The 11,233-nt window shown below is 31.6% G+C and overlaps 1 protein-coding gene across 3 annotated transcripts in view; it reads left to right on the top strand.

The window, feature by feature from the left end:
• The first annotated feature begins 3,091 nt into the window (after positions 1-3,091).
• LOC134842324 (uncharacterized) overlaps positions 3,092-11,233 on the top strand; it is a 53,080-nt gene continuing 44,938 nt past the window's right edge. The window contains exon 1 of one of the 3 annotated variants that reach the window (XM_063858609.1): positions 3,092-3,765. The gene's annotated coding sequence lies outside the window, so the exon portion shown is untranslated. Of the gene's footprint in view, positions 3,766-10,145; positions 10,292-10,430; positions 10,499-11,233 lie in introns of those variants that run through there. The other 2 variants (XM_063858664.1, XM_063858674.1) reach the window with 2 other exon arrangements.

Below are 11,233 nucleotides of genomic sequence, written 5' to 3'. Positions count from 1 at the left end.
CATTTAAAAAAAAATTTAAAAAAAGTTTCAAAAATGTTTTCATAATTTTTTTAAACTAGATATCCGAATCTGAGTTTGAAGAAAAAGGTTTTTGGATTTCCTGAAACTGCAAATGATTGTCATATGGAATATCTAAGCATTTGAAACAATTAGTAAACTAAGCAGGAGAAAAAACTTCAACCAAAAATGTCAACAGTAATGCAAGATTTGACATTTTGTGGAGCTGATCGACATTTTGTGTCGCACTTATCATGAACTTTTTTTAAACTTTTTTCCACAATCTATGTTTATCTGTGTTTTCAAAATAAGCAAGAAAGGCAGTGTCACCCTGAAAAAGTCTCCTTTCAAGTTTTTCAGCCATGTTTTAAGTATCAATGATTTTTATCAGACAAACAGGTCCAATATCTGAGCCCTATGCAAAGCTATACTCCCAATCGCTCTGATACTAAAAATTCAACCTTTTTTATGGAAACAAAATTTTGTTATAGAACACTTTTTTCAAAATTTTTGCTGAAAGCTGTAAGTAGATTTATAGGCCAGTCTTTGCTAGGGTTTTCTTTGCCCACATCTTTGAAAAATTTTTATTTGAGATTACACTAATTGAATACGTAAGTGAAAAAAAACGAAGATGATAGGTGTATATATTTTGTTCATTTTGTTGATAGACCATCATTACCAGATGAACTTTTTGATTAGAGCGATGATATAAATTTGTTGAAACTCTTCTCAATCTACAAAAATTTAAGTAGCTTTTTCTGAATATCCTATAATGGAACTAGCTGGGGGCATGCGCAAATATTTTTTTATCTATTGTCAGAACAAAAATGTTCAATACTTTCAAAGATGTGTTCAAACGAGGACAAATCTGAAGCGTAGATGAAACTTGATCCAGTTTGAAACAAAAAAATCACTGACTAATGACTGGCGCTGTAGTAATGCAACAAAATTTTTCAGCTAGTAATGATGGCTACGCAACAACTGAACACATAAAAAGAGTGTATTACCATTGTTACCCATTTCAATTTACCAAAAGCAATAATAAAAAAATTGAATATAGAGTCAAAACTTCATTTTTACCTTTAGAGCAAAAACTCTCTTTGAGATTCATTTTTTTCCCATTTTTGTTGTCGCTCATATTATTATTCCAAGCATTACTATTTTACCAAAAAAATTGTTTTAGGCGAAGGATTATTCTCGATGAGTTTTTCCATGAGTCAGCATAATTTATCCTGTTTCTACCTTTTATTGCTTGTTGGGTGCTTGGAATGGTAAAAAATGAAAAACACAATTCGTTTTTTTAATAGGTGTTACTGACGATAAAAAATTTAAGTTGTGGATAGCACTATCAACCACAAATCATTCTTTTCTGCAGATGACGCACGATTTGCAATCTGCAATCTAGTAATGTTTGCCGTAAAACAATCAACATCGTGTTGGTTATCAACTGGTTGCTTTTTTTGTCAGAAATAAAGTTTTTTTAATCTGAACCTAGTTTTTATGAGTTATAAATAGTAGATTTTTTCAAGTGAACAATACTTCTTCAAATCCGCCTTTTTTGCAAGATTTTCGGTATTGTGATTTTTACCACCCTTCAGCTCGTCCCAAACATCGAGTTTTCTCTTCCAAATAGCTCCTCTTTGTTGGTGTACAAAGAACTCTTTCCGAGTATGTAATGGAAGGCGGCGATATCTTGCGGCTCACTAACATTTTGTACTGACCTTAATATTCTGACGATTGATTGTATTCATCCTCGTCTGACCATCAATTAAAACTCAAACACATAAACGAAGAGTCCCTTTTTTGCAGCTCGTAGTTTTTGTTAAATAGCCTGTCATTTACTCGTCTTATTTGAAAAGTTTTGTTTTGTTAGGAATCAATTTATTTTGTAAAAACTTCGAGAAGGGATCGTAAATAATATATAGTTGCAATCACTCTTAGACAGTTTTTTTGCAGTACGGCTTAATTTAACTCGGTGCTATAGCTAAAACAATTCGGCTGGAGATTTGTGCAGAAAACGTAGAGAAAATCTTATTTAGCTCATCTGTTTTTAACTAATTCCATTCCAAATCTTTTAAACTTCTTAATGAATTTATCACAATCATTAGGCAACAATCATTATATCAAAACTCCCATAATCTCGATTTTTCTCAAAACTTCTCAAATGATCAACCCTGATCAAGACTGCCCATTTGGATAAAAAAAAACTATCTATGATAAATTTGAAGCTGACGTCACGAACAAAATTTCTAGCCTCGTCAAGACATATTGATATATTGATTTATTGAAGTCAATTTATCTGTCGCTTTAACATCCGGTTTAAATTGCAATATTTCCCTTCTTGCCCTCTTGTCTGAAAAAAAAACGTTTTGATTTTTTGAGCTTAGAGCAGAGCGTTTTAAAAAAGAACGGGACAAAATCAGCTGTCAATTGTTTTTGATATTTCTTTGGTCTTTTCATAACGCAAACCCTGGTTAACATTTAAAAGTTCTGTTTGACAAAACTGATTTTTTTTTACCATCACGACTAAAATCATCACGTTACTACTAATGTTTGACTGTAAAATCTTCTCGGCCAGGAGATTTTTGGTCAAAAACTTTTCGGTAGAAAAAACTAATTGACCTTCTCTAAATTTTATTTGATCTCGTATGAAAAGCTGGTTTGGTATTGCTAGCAAATTGTCTCTCTAAGAGATGTATGATAACGGTACAATTCCCTACAATCCATTACAGTGAGACTTAGTTAAATGCCATATAAGGGTGTCTGCCTTTGCTTCAGAGCTTAGACTCAACATAGAATAAATCTAAGATTACAACTCTAATTCGACCTCAAATTTGATGTAGCTCTTTTCAAACTTATTTCCCAAATCCGGCAAAAAATATTGGCAGGCCAACATTTTTTTGGAATTTTTTAGGTGTGCAAAGAGATGTGTTGTCAATATAGTTGAATAATGAAAGAATTTTGCTCCGTGCGGCGAGCTTGCAGCATTTTCTTCAATTATTAATAAGGCGGAGCATTGTAAATAACTCTCCAAGTTGAAGTTTAAGGTAAGAATAATGTTAGAAAATTCATAAAATCAATCTTTGTCCTCTTCCCTCAGTAAGAACACGCAGTAGTCGCACCTTTAAATCAATAAAAACGCAAATAGAAAAAATCAACAAAAATGAGAAAAAAGTGAGAAAAAATGCAGAAAAACGAGTGTGCATATTTGTAATCCTGAGCCTACCTTTTGTTTACTAGCTGCGCTTTTATGTACCTCTCTGATTACTTTGGTGTCCTTTATTCATGCCGGCAGGTGATTATAGAATCAAAATCACGTGAATTTTCTATCCCAGCAGAAGATTTCAGACCCAATGGTAGCATTTGAATTGATAACTTGCCTTAAGCTATCTCCGTTTATTTTGTCCATTGAATGAGACACAGTCACAATTTGTTACATTTACTTACTAGTCAATCGAATTATTTTCATCTCGCTTTGCATCCCTGCCTTAGAGCTATACCCCAATAAAGAGACAAATTTTTTGCTAAAAGAAAATTAGATCACATAGACTCAGAAACCTACACAGGATATTGTTTTGCTATCAGCTTACAAAAAAGTACTCAAAAAGACAACGTCAAAAAATCATCAGTCTTCTTTCTCCTTACAAAATTTCTAATCAATTTCGATATGCGATGAAAAGTAATTAATGAATTTTTCTTTCTCTGAAATTTCAAATTAGAATATTTGATGATAAATTAGTTGACCTTTCTACTTGCATAGTACCTTGGGTGAGTTAACGCCTCCTTTTAATGCCCTTATAACTCATATTGATCCCGTGATTTTCATCAAGTCTTGACTTTAATTAGTTTGGTTCGGTAAGAAGGGTCATTTTTTGCTTAAATAAGTTCTTTTTTCTAAAGTTGGTCAAGCTCACTACTGGCAGGTAAGGTTCGAAGAAATTTTTCTTTTGCAGTTATTAATTTTTTCCGGCTAATGTAGAAAGTACAAGAAGTTCATGCCAAGCGTGTTTTCTCCAACAAAATTTTGTTGTCGGAAATTTTTTTCAGTGGACTTTTTATATAGGATATTAACTATAGTTTCTTCCTTTAACAGCCAAATAAACAGGCCGGACAAAAGCAGATATATGATTTTTTCGAAGGGGAAACAGATCACCAGAATTCTCCAACTTTTTGAACAACATAGTTTCAGGTTGAACATACACACCTAGAACAAGCTTATTTAAATTTTTTGAAAAATATTGGGCCGACAAAGGTGGGTCGGAGATTCATTTTTAGGACTTTGTTTGTATGTTAGTCGAAATATGTTTTTATGAAACTTCTTCATTGTAAAAGGAACCAGCATGAGGAGCTAATATATAGGCAAAATCTGCTTTTATAGTGTTACTTGTTAGTTTTACTTGATTCAAATGCTAGTTAACTATCATGTGAATGTCTATTCAAATACTAGACATCTATTATCTCGTGCTACCACCTTGAAAATTTTCAAAAAAAATATTCATGTTTTCAATTAAACAATAAACACCAGAGAGTCAGCACGGAGGTCAAAAAGTGAAAAGTCATTGTTCTAGGATCGCTTTTGTTCCCAATTACAACTAAAGTCACCGAAGTTTTCTTTTTCCTAAAAATTCTTCATCAACATAATCAACTTTTCAACTAGGCAGTGATGAACGGTACCAAACAGTGATGAACGGGTTGACAAAAAATGCTTATCATACTATTTCATATTATGAAAAAAATGCTTATCATACTATTTCATAGACCAAAAAAATACTATGAAAATAGCATGATAAGCATTTTTTCCATACTACGAAAATTATGATAGGCATTTTATCCATACTAAGAAATTGTATGACAAGCATTTTTTCCAGAAATGAAAATAGCAAAAAATATTTGTTTTGAAATTTTGTGTTCCATCCGAAACACTAACCCTGGACTTTTTGTCGTAAGAAAACCCAGAGTGTAACTGGCAGTTACCACGCAGATAAACTGCATTTGATGATTTTTGCCACCTACGTTAATTTTTACATTTTCACATAGAATTATATACCAAAAATAAAATTTTTTGTATATGGCTAGATAATTTTTGGTTTGAAAATTTTGGTAGTTCAGAAAAAAAGGCTTTTTTCAAATTTATTTTCATCTTAGCAAATGAAATAAAATAATAATAATCGTGTTTACAAAAACAAACACTTTTTTGTGATTTTTGGATTTTTTGTTTTTTGGGTGAAAAACTCATCCTGGACTCTGCTATAGCAACAAAAAGTCAAATTTTGCATTAAAAGTCAAATCTGGGTTTTTGCTTATGAAAAAATGCATACCATACAATTTTCATATATGAAAATTATATGATTTAACCAAAATTTTAATCATTTTCTTATTGAGCAGAAAGATTCAAAAGATGGAATTAGATCAGAAGTTTTTCTCTAAAAACGTTTAATACAGTTTTTAAGTTTTGTATGAAAATTGTATGATAAGTATTTTTTTCCACAGTCGCCATATATGAAATTGTATCATAAGCATTTTTCTTTTATGGACGTCAATCCGGGTACTTCTTGCGTCATCTGAAAGTCTTTAATTCTAAAAATCAAAAAATAAATATTTGACCTGCAACAATCATTTGAAAATTTAACGAACTTCAAAATTCTCCATCTGACCATTTGATCAAAACTTACACGCATCAAATTATGTTCTATATGCCATAAGCAGTTGGTTAACCTAGTTTTAAAAATTTTATAAATAGAATTAGACCAAGCTATTTGATCTAATTGATACGTTACTAGCTGCAAAACAAAACACCTCGAGTTCTATTTAGCGCGTCGTGAAAAAAAAAACTTTCAAAAGAAATGAAAAAGGAAACAGCTTGATTTACTTTTGACAATTTTCAGATATTTCAAACACTTTAGAGATATCAGAACATCCAAAATTATGCCCTGATACGAGCATTCTTGTTGTTTTATCAACTATCCAACCCAAAAATTAAATTAAAAATCTGATTTTTACAGTCAACAGCAAGGTTCAAGTTCTTATCGGGCTTAGATTAAAAACAAGCAGGCTCACATTATGCCAAAAGCGCCTACTTTTAATCTATATGAATTAGTTATCGGCAGTGTTCATTAAAAATTTTCAAAAAAAAATCTCCACTCGTTTTTTTTTTTTTTCAAAATTAAATTGATAAAAATCGCGTCTCGTAACAAAATTATCGAATACTTTTACTTGCTGCCTCAATTTAAAACAATTTCTGAATCCGATTCAACCGCCATTTACTTAATGCTTGAATGAAGGTGGAAATTTGATTTGAACTACATTAGTTTTGAATGTAATCCAAAATCGCAACAATTTTTTGCCCTTTTTTGTGAGTTTTGATTTTGATTTTATCGAGCTTGTGAATATAAATTCAATTAATTTCTCAGTTTGTGTTTACACAAAATTTTTGATTCTGGTTTTTTAATGAATCATATCTTCCGCTAAACAGAGTGTAGAGCTGGGCTTGAAACTTAAACCTCAGAAAATATCTCTCCCTGATTTTTATTGCTATCATCCTTACAGCTACGTTATAAATTATAGCAAAAAAATTAGCCTCAAACAGTTAACAACTTAGAAGGAAACTTGCTCTGAGATAAATCACAGTTATTGTTCCGACTTTCAATACGAAAGTAACGGAATATTTGTGCTCGGGGTAGGTTTTTTTTTCCTTCAGACAAATTTCGACTTTTTAACTAGCCATTTTTGACAGAATTTTTTTATTTCATTCGAAAGGTATTGTTGTCCTGAGCTCAAATTTGAAAAGATATTTTTCGTAAAGTTATGGGGGTTTAAAGATTGCCATTTTGGCTAATTTGGGACAATTAACGCGCGATATATTTCGCGCTATTAACGCGTAAGCGGAGAGTTAATCCGTCTTAGAAATCGTTCCAAATTGGTTTAACGAAGCTTATTTGCCATAATTGATTTGTTACAAGTAGCGAAATCTATCCTTTTGTACTTTATATGGCGTGTGGGGGGATGATTTTTATTTAAAAAACTTCAAATTTTTGAAAAAAAAATTTCATTTTGTTTTATTACTTTTAATTTTTTAATGATATTACTGCTCCATAGACCTTAATGGGCAGTCGGAACATTCAGGGCTTCGCCCTGATACGAGCAGTCTTGTTTTTTTTGTAAATATCAAATATGAAGCTTTAACGTTCATTTAAGAGAGAATGTGACTAACTAGTTTGCCTTAACTTAAATCGGAAAAATTTTTCCGCGGGATAACAAATTGTGTTACGATATCAGCATAATTGATTTCAAAAAATTCGAAACGACAAACGAGCTGCTTTTGAAGGCTCCTAAGTCATTTAGGTTAGTGCGTAGCACACCCTCTTGAATAATCGTAGATTACAACTTCGATCATACTGTGCAAAATTTCTACTGTTCTTTCAGTACTTTTGATTTAAAAGGTCTGCGAATAAACTATGCTCGTCTAAAAATAGTTACCATCGTTTTTTATTACTAAAAATTATCAAATAGATATACTTTTCCTCAAAACTCATGACTCAGGACCATTTAATATGGATTGACAAATTATCATATCTTTTCAAATTAACTGAAACTTTGCAAATTTGTAATCAATGTCTTCTTACTTGTGTTACGAATGGAAAAAATAAACTAGAAAAACGAAAAAAAAATGGTATAAAATGTCACTTAAAATTTTCAAAATATGTATTTTGAAAATTTTCAAAATTTGTTTCTGAAATTTTGGATCTTTTTTTGAGACTTATTAAGGAGTTGAAGTTTCCAAAAACTGAATCTACCTGAAAAAATTAAATTTTCAAAGCTTAAATTAAGCAGAAATAAGCTAATGTAAGCCTGCTCACTCGCTCGAAATAAGACAAAAAAAAATTAAACCCGTTTTTCTTAGCACTAGAAAATATTTTTTGGAATTTTTATTGTAGTTCGAATCACGACTAAAAGGGCTTCAATATGATATATCACTCAACCCATTCCGATGATTTTTGTGGTACCTGATTTTGCGTGGAAAACAAAAAGAAGAATAAGCGAAAAAAAAACGAATCACACCGAATACAAAGTTTCTCCCCATTTTGAATGGTCGGAACAAAATTGTGAGCCTCTTCATTTGTCAAAGACTTCGAAACGCAAGATTAATACTGACCTGGGTGTCATAATTAGCATCTGCATTAGGGCATTCTTGATAAGTTGCACCACCTAAACATGTTGTTTTGGTAGGCTGACAGACAATCAATGTCCTAGCTCTTCTCAACAAGTCTTCACAAAACAGATCATCTGTCTCAAATGGACGGCCCAAATAAATAGTTATACAAAAAATGACAAACTCCGAGGCTAAATTACGACCAGAAAATTTTTGCGTAACCAAAATATGACGCGAAAATTCGGGTCTTTGATAACAGATTTTTAAAAAGTGCCAGATTCTGCCAAAACATGCCAAAACATAAATTTCTTGTTCGAACTGATTTAGTTTTTGCATTTTTGATGTAAAATTTTCAAAGAAAATTGAATTTAAATGCATCCTAATTAAGGGGCGGATCTAGGATTTTCTCGAGATGGGGGAGGGAGGGTTTTCAAAAAAATTTCGAAAATTTTCTCGACCTTTTTTTTAGGTCGACCAAAGTGATTTTCTGAGCTCTCCGAAATCCAAATCATGATAAATACCCCATTTTGACCAAATTTTCTGCGCCACAGGCAACTTTTTCGCGTTTTTTGGGCACGCCCTTCCCCCTCAAAAGTTTTGCTTATATTAGCGCCAAAGGCGCCTTTAGAAAAAATTTAAGGTACCTCGCCAAAAATAGATATCACAAATTAGTACAAAGGGGGACCCTTTGGGTCGAATCCCTAAGAAAGAAAAGGCGTCCCGTCCCCCCTGCCTCCACCCAAAAACCGCTACTGTGCTAATTGGATACTTTTGGTTATTTTCGCTTTAGTAATCAAAGGTTTTACATTTATTTCCATTTTCTTATTTGGATACTTTGTATTGTATTTCTAATTGTGGTCAGTAGATTGTGTGCTACTTGCACATCAACCGGTTGCTCTTTTACGCGTCACATTTGAGAGCGTTTTTTCTAAATATTTATAGCAAGTGTTTTAGAAAAGACGCAATTAATAAAAGATAATAAAAATGATATTCAAACAAGATGAATAATTAGCAGACCAGTTAATCTGGATCTACTTAACTATGCCCTTGGCACCTAGTGGCGAATTGCCACCCACATGAAGAATTAATTCAACGACTAGTCATTTGTGAGTTTTGTACCTAATAGAGAATCTAGAACCCCCCCCCCCTAACCCCGCCGGGGAAAGGATATTTGAAGACGTCAGATTGCCTTTCATCAAAGGAGAAAGCTTAAAATTTTAAGTGTCGTCATGTCAAAGCATACTTTTTTTTTCTCGAAAGCTCACCAATTCTCAATGCACTATTGTCTCAAAGGAATCAACCGTTCAAATTAAAAATTCTCAAAATTTGTCTTCTCTTATTTTATATTTGCTGAAAAACACTCCAATCGTTCTCCTTCATAATTTTGACTGTATATTTTCAAACAGATTCCATTATAGCATTGCATTTTAATTGTCTGTTAAATTGCTTTTTTTTCAATTACTCCATTAAGTGAGAACAACATAGGATCTATGTTTATTTTCACCTTTTTGGAATTCAAACTTTGGGAAGCAGCTTTTGTCTCACGTCTTTTTATTTAAAGCGCATTTCTTTTTAAGCCTTCATATTGAACATTTTGAATTGGTTTTATATATTGATTTTACTTTCGTTCTCTTAGTTTTAGTTTTTTGTATGAAAGATCTTAATAACCGTTTTTCCTCCAGTGTGTTCCAATGTCAATAAGAACTTAAAACAATTTAATCTTCTCCAGGAAGTTTTACGGATTATAAGAAACAGTTAATTACGATCAATTTAAAACAAAAAAGTCCAGATGCTTATTACAAACTGTAACAGGGGCCATTAAACGCTCGCTAGATTTCCTCAAAATGTCATATAATCGACATTTTGACGGAAACAAGAAAAGAAATAAAAACAGAAAGGACATTTAAATGAGCTCGTAACAATGATAGCCAGATGCTATTTTAAGCAGGTGAAAAGGCTTGAATACGTTTATAATTAATTTTAAAAGATGTTAGCAAAGAAACGTTCTTCAAATAAAATCTCGAGCTGTCAATTTTCTACAAATGTAACACTCTCATTCTGAAATGAAGGCTTTTCGATTATCTTACTACAAAAAATCGCTTTATTTCTTAAAACATCCCATAAACTTTACGACATATGAAAAAGGTCAGAAAATTACAATTGAAATTTTATTTCAGCCCAAATTGGCTAGTTAGGATAGCCAGGTATTGTTCAAATAGCTTGGAGTGTTCATAAAGAATTAAGTTAACATATGTAAAAAAAAGAAAACACTTTATTTCAAGTTTTTCAGTAGATATTCATTCACTTTCTACCGTTGCCATGTCTTTCAAAAGTGAAACGATTGACTACCAGGTTGTATGCTATAAAAATATTGAACAATTATAAAAAAAATTGGTTAATGAAGACTTTTCGGTTTTTCGCAAAAATAGTTAGTTAAAACTTTTTAAAATCAAAACAATTTTTCTCAAAACAGAAAGAAATTTATCTTTTGGAGTCCAAACAACGACCAAGCGAAATTCAATACAACACTACTTATAATATGCGAAAAATATTTTTGCTAGTCCCACTCATTCTTTGTAGTCCAACACTTTATCAACTTTATTTAAGAAAATGCTACTCGCTTAATAGTTAATAGACCCAACTATACAATTTTCGACAGCTACATTATAGACTTCGACGAAATTTCAATGAATATCTATGACAATGCATTCGGCGTCATTTTGTTTTTCAGACACCAAGTTTTTTTGTGAAAAATTAAAATTTTGAGGTTTTTTTCGTTCTAAATTATTGAATACTGTGTTGAAGCTTTTAACAAAATTTTTTTCTGCCCAAATACACCTAAAAAGAAATGGCTGATCCAATAGTGATTCTTTTAGCCATATTTTTGGTTATTTTTCAGTTTATTTTTTTCTATATTGAAGTTTTTCAATGTATTTAAACATTAAAACAATTTGATGTATTTATCAAAAAAAAGTGTGCTTTATGACAAATGTTATAATTTATGACACCTTATCAGTCCGATTTTTGAAATGGTGACAAACTTCAAATAATGGTGTGTTTCAGTTTTTCTATTTTTTGAATTGTTCT

The sequence above is a fragment of the Symsagittifera roscoffensis genome, chromosome 1 (assembly GCF_963678635.1).
Source record: "Symsagittifera roscoffensis chromosome 1, txSymRosc1.1, whole genome shotgun sequence".
NCBI classification, from domain to species: Eukaryota; Metazoa; Xenacoelomorpha; order Acoela; family Convolutidae; genus Symsagittifera; species Symsagittifera roscoffensis.
Note: the sequence above shows the minus strand (reverse complement) of the source record. Positions and strands in the feature narration are given on the sequence as shown.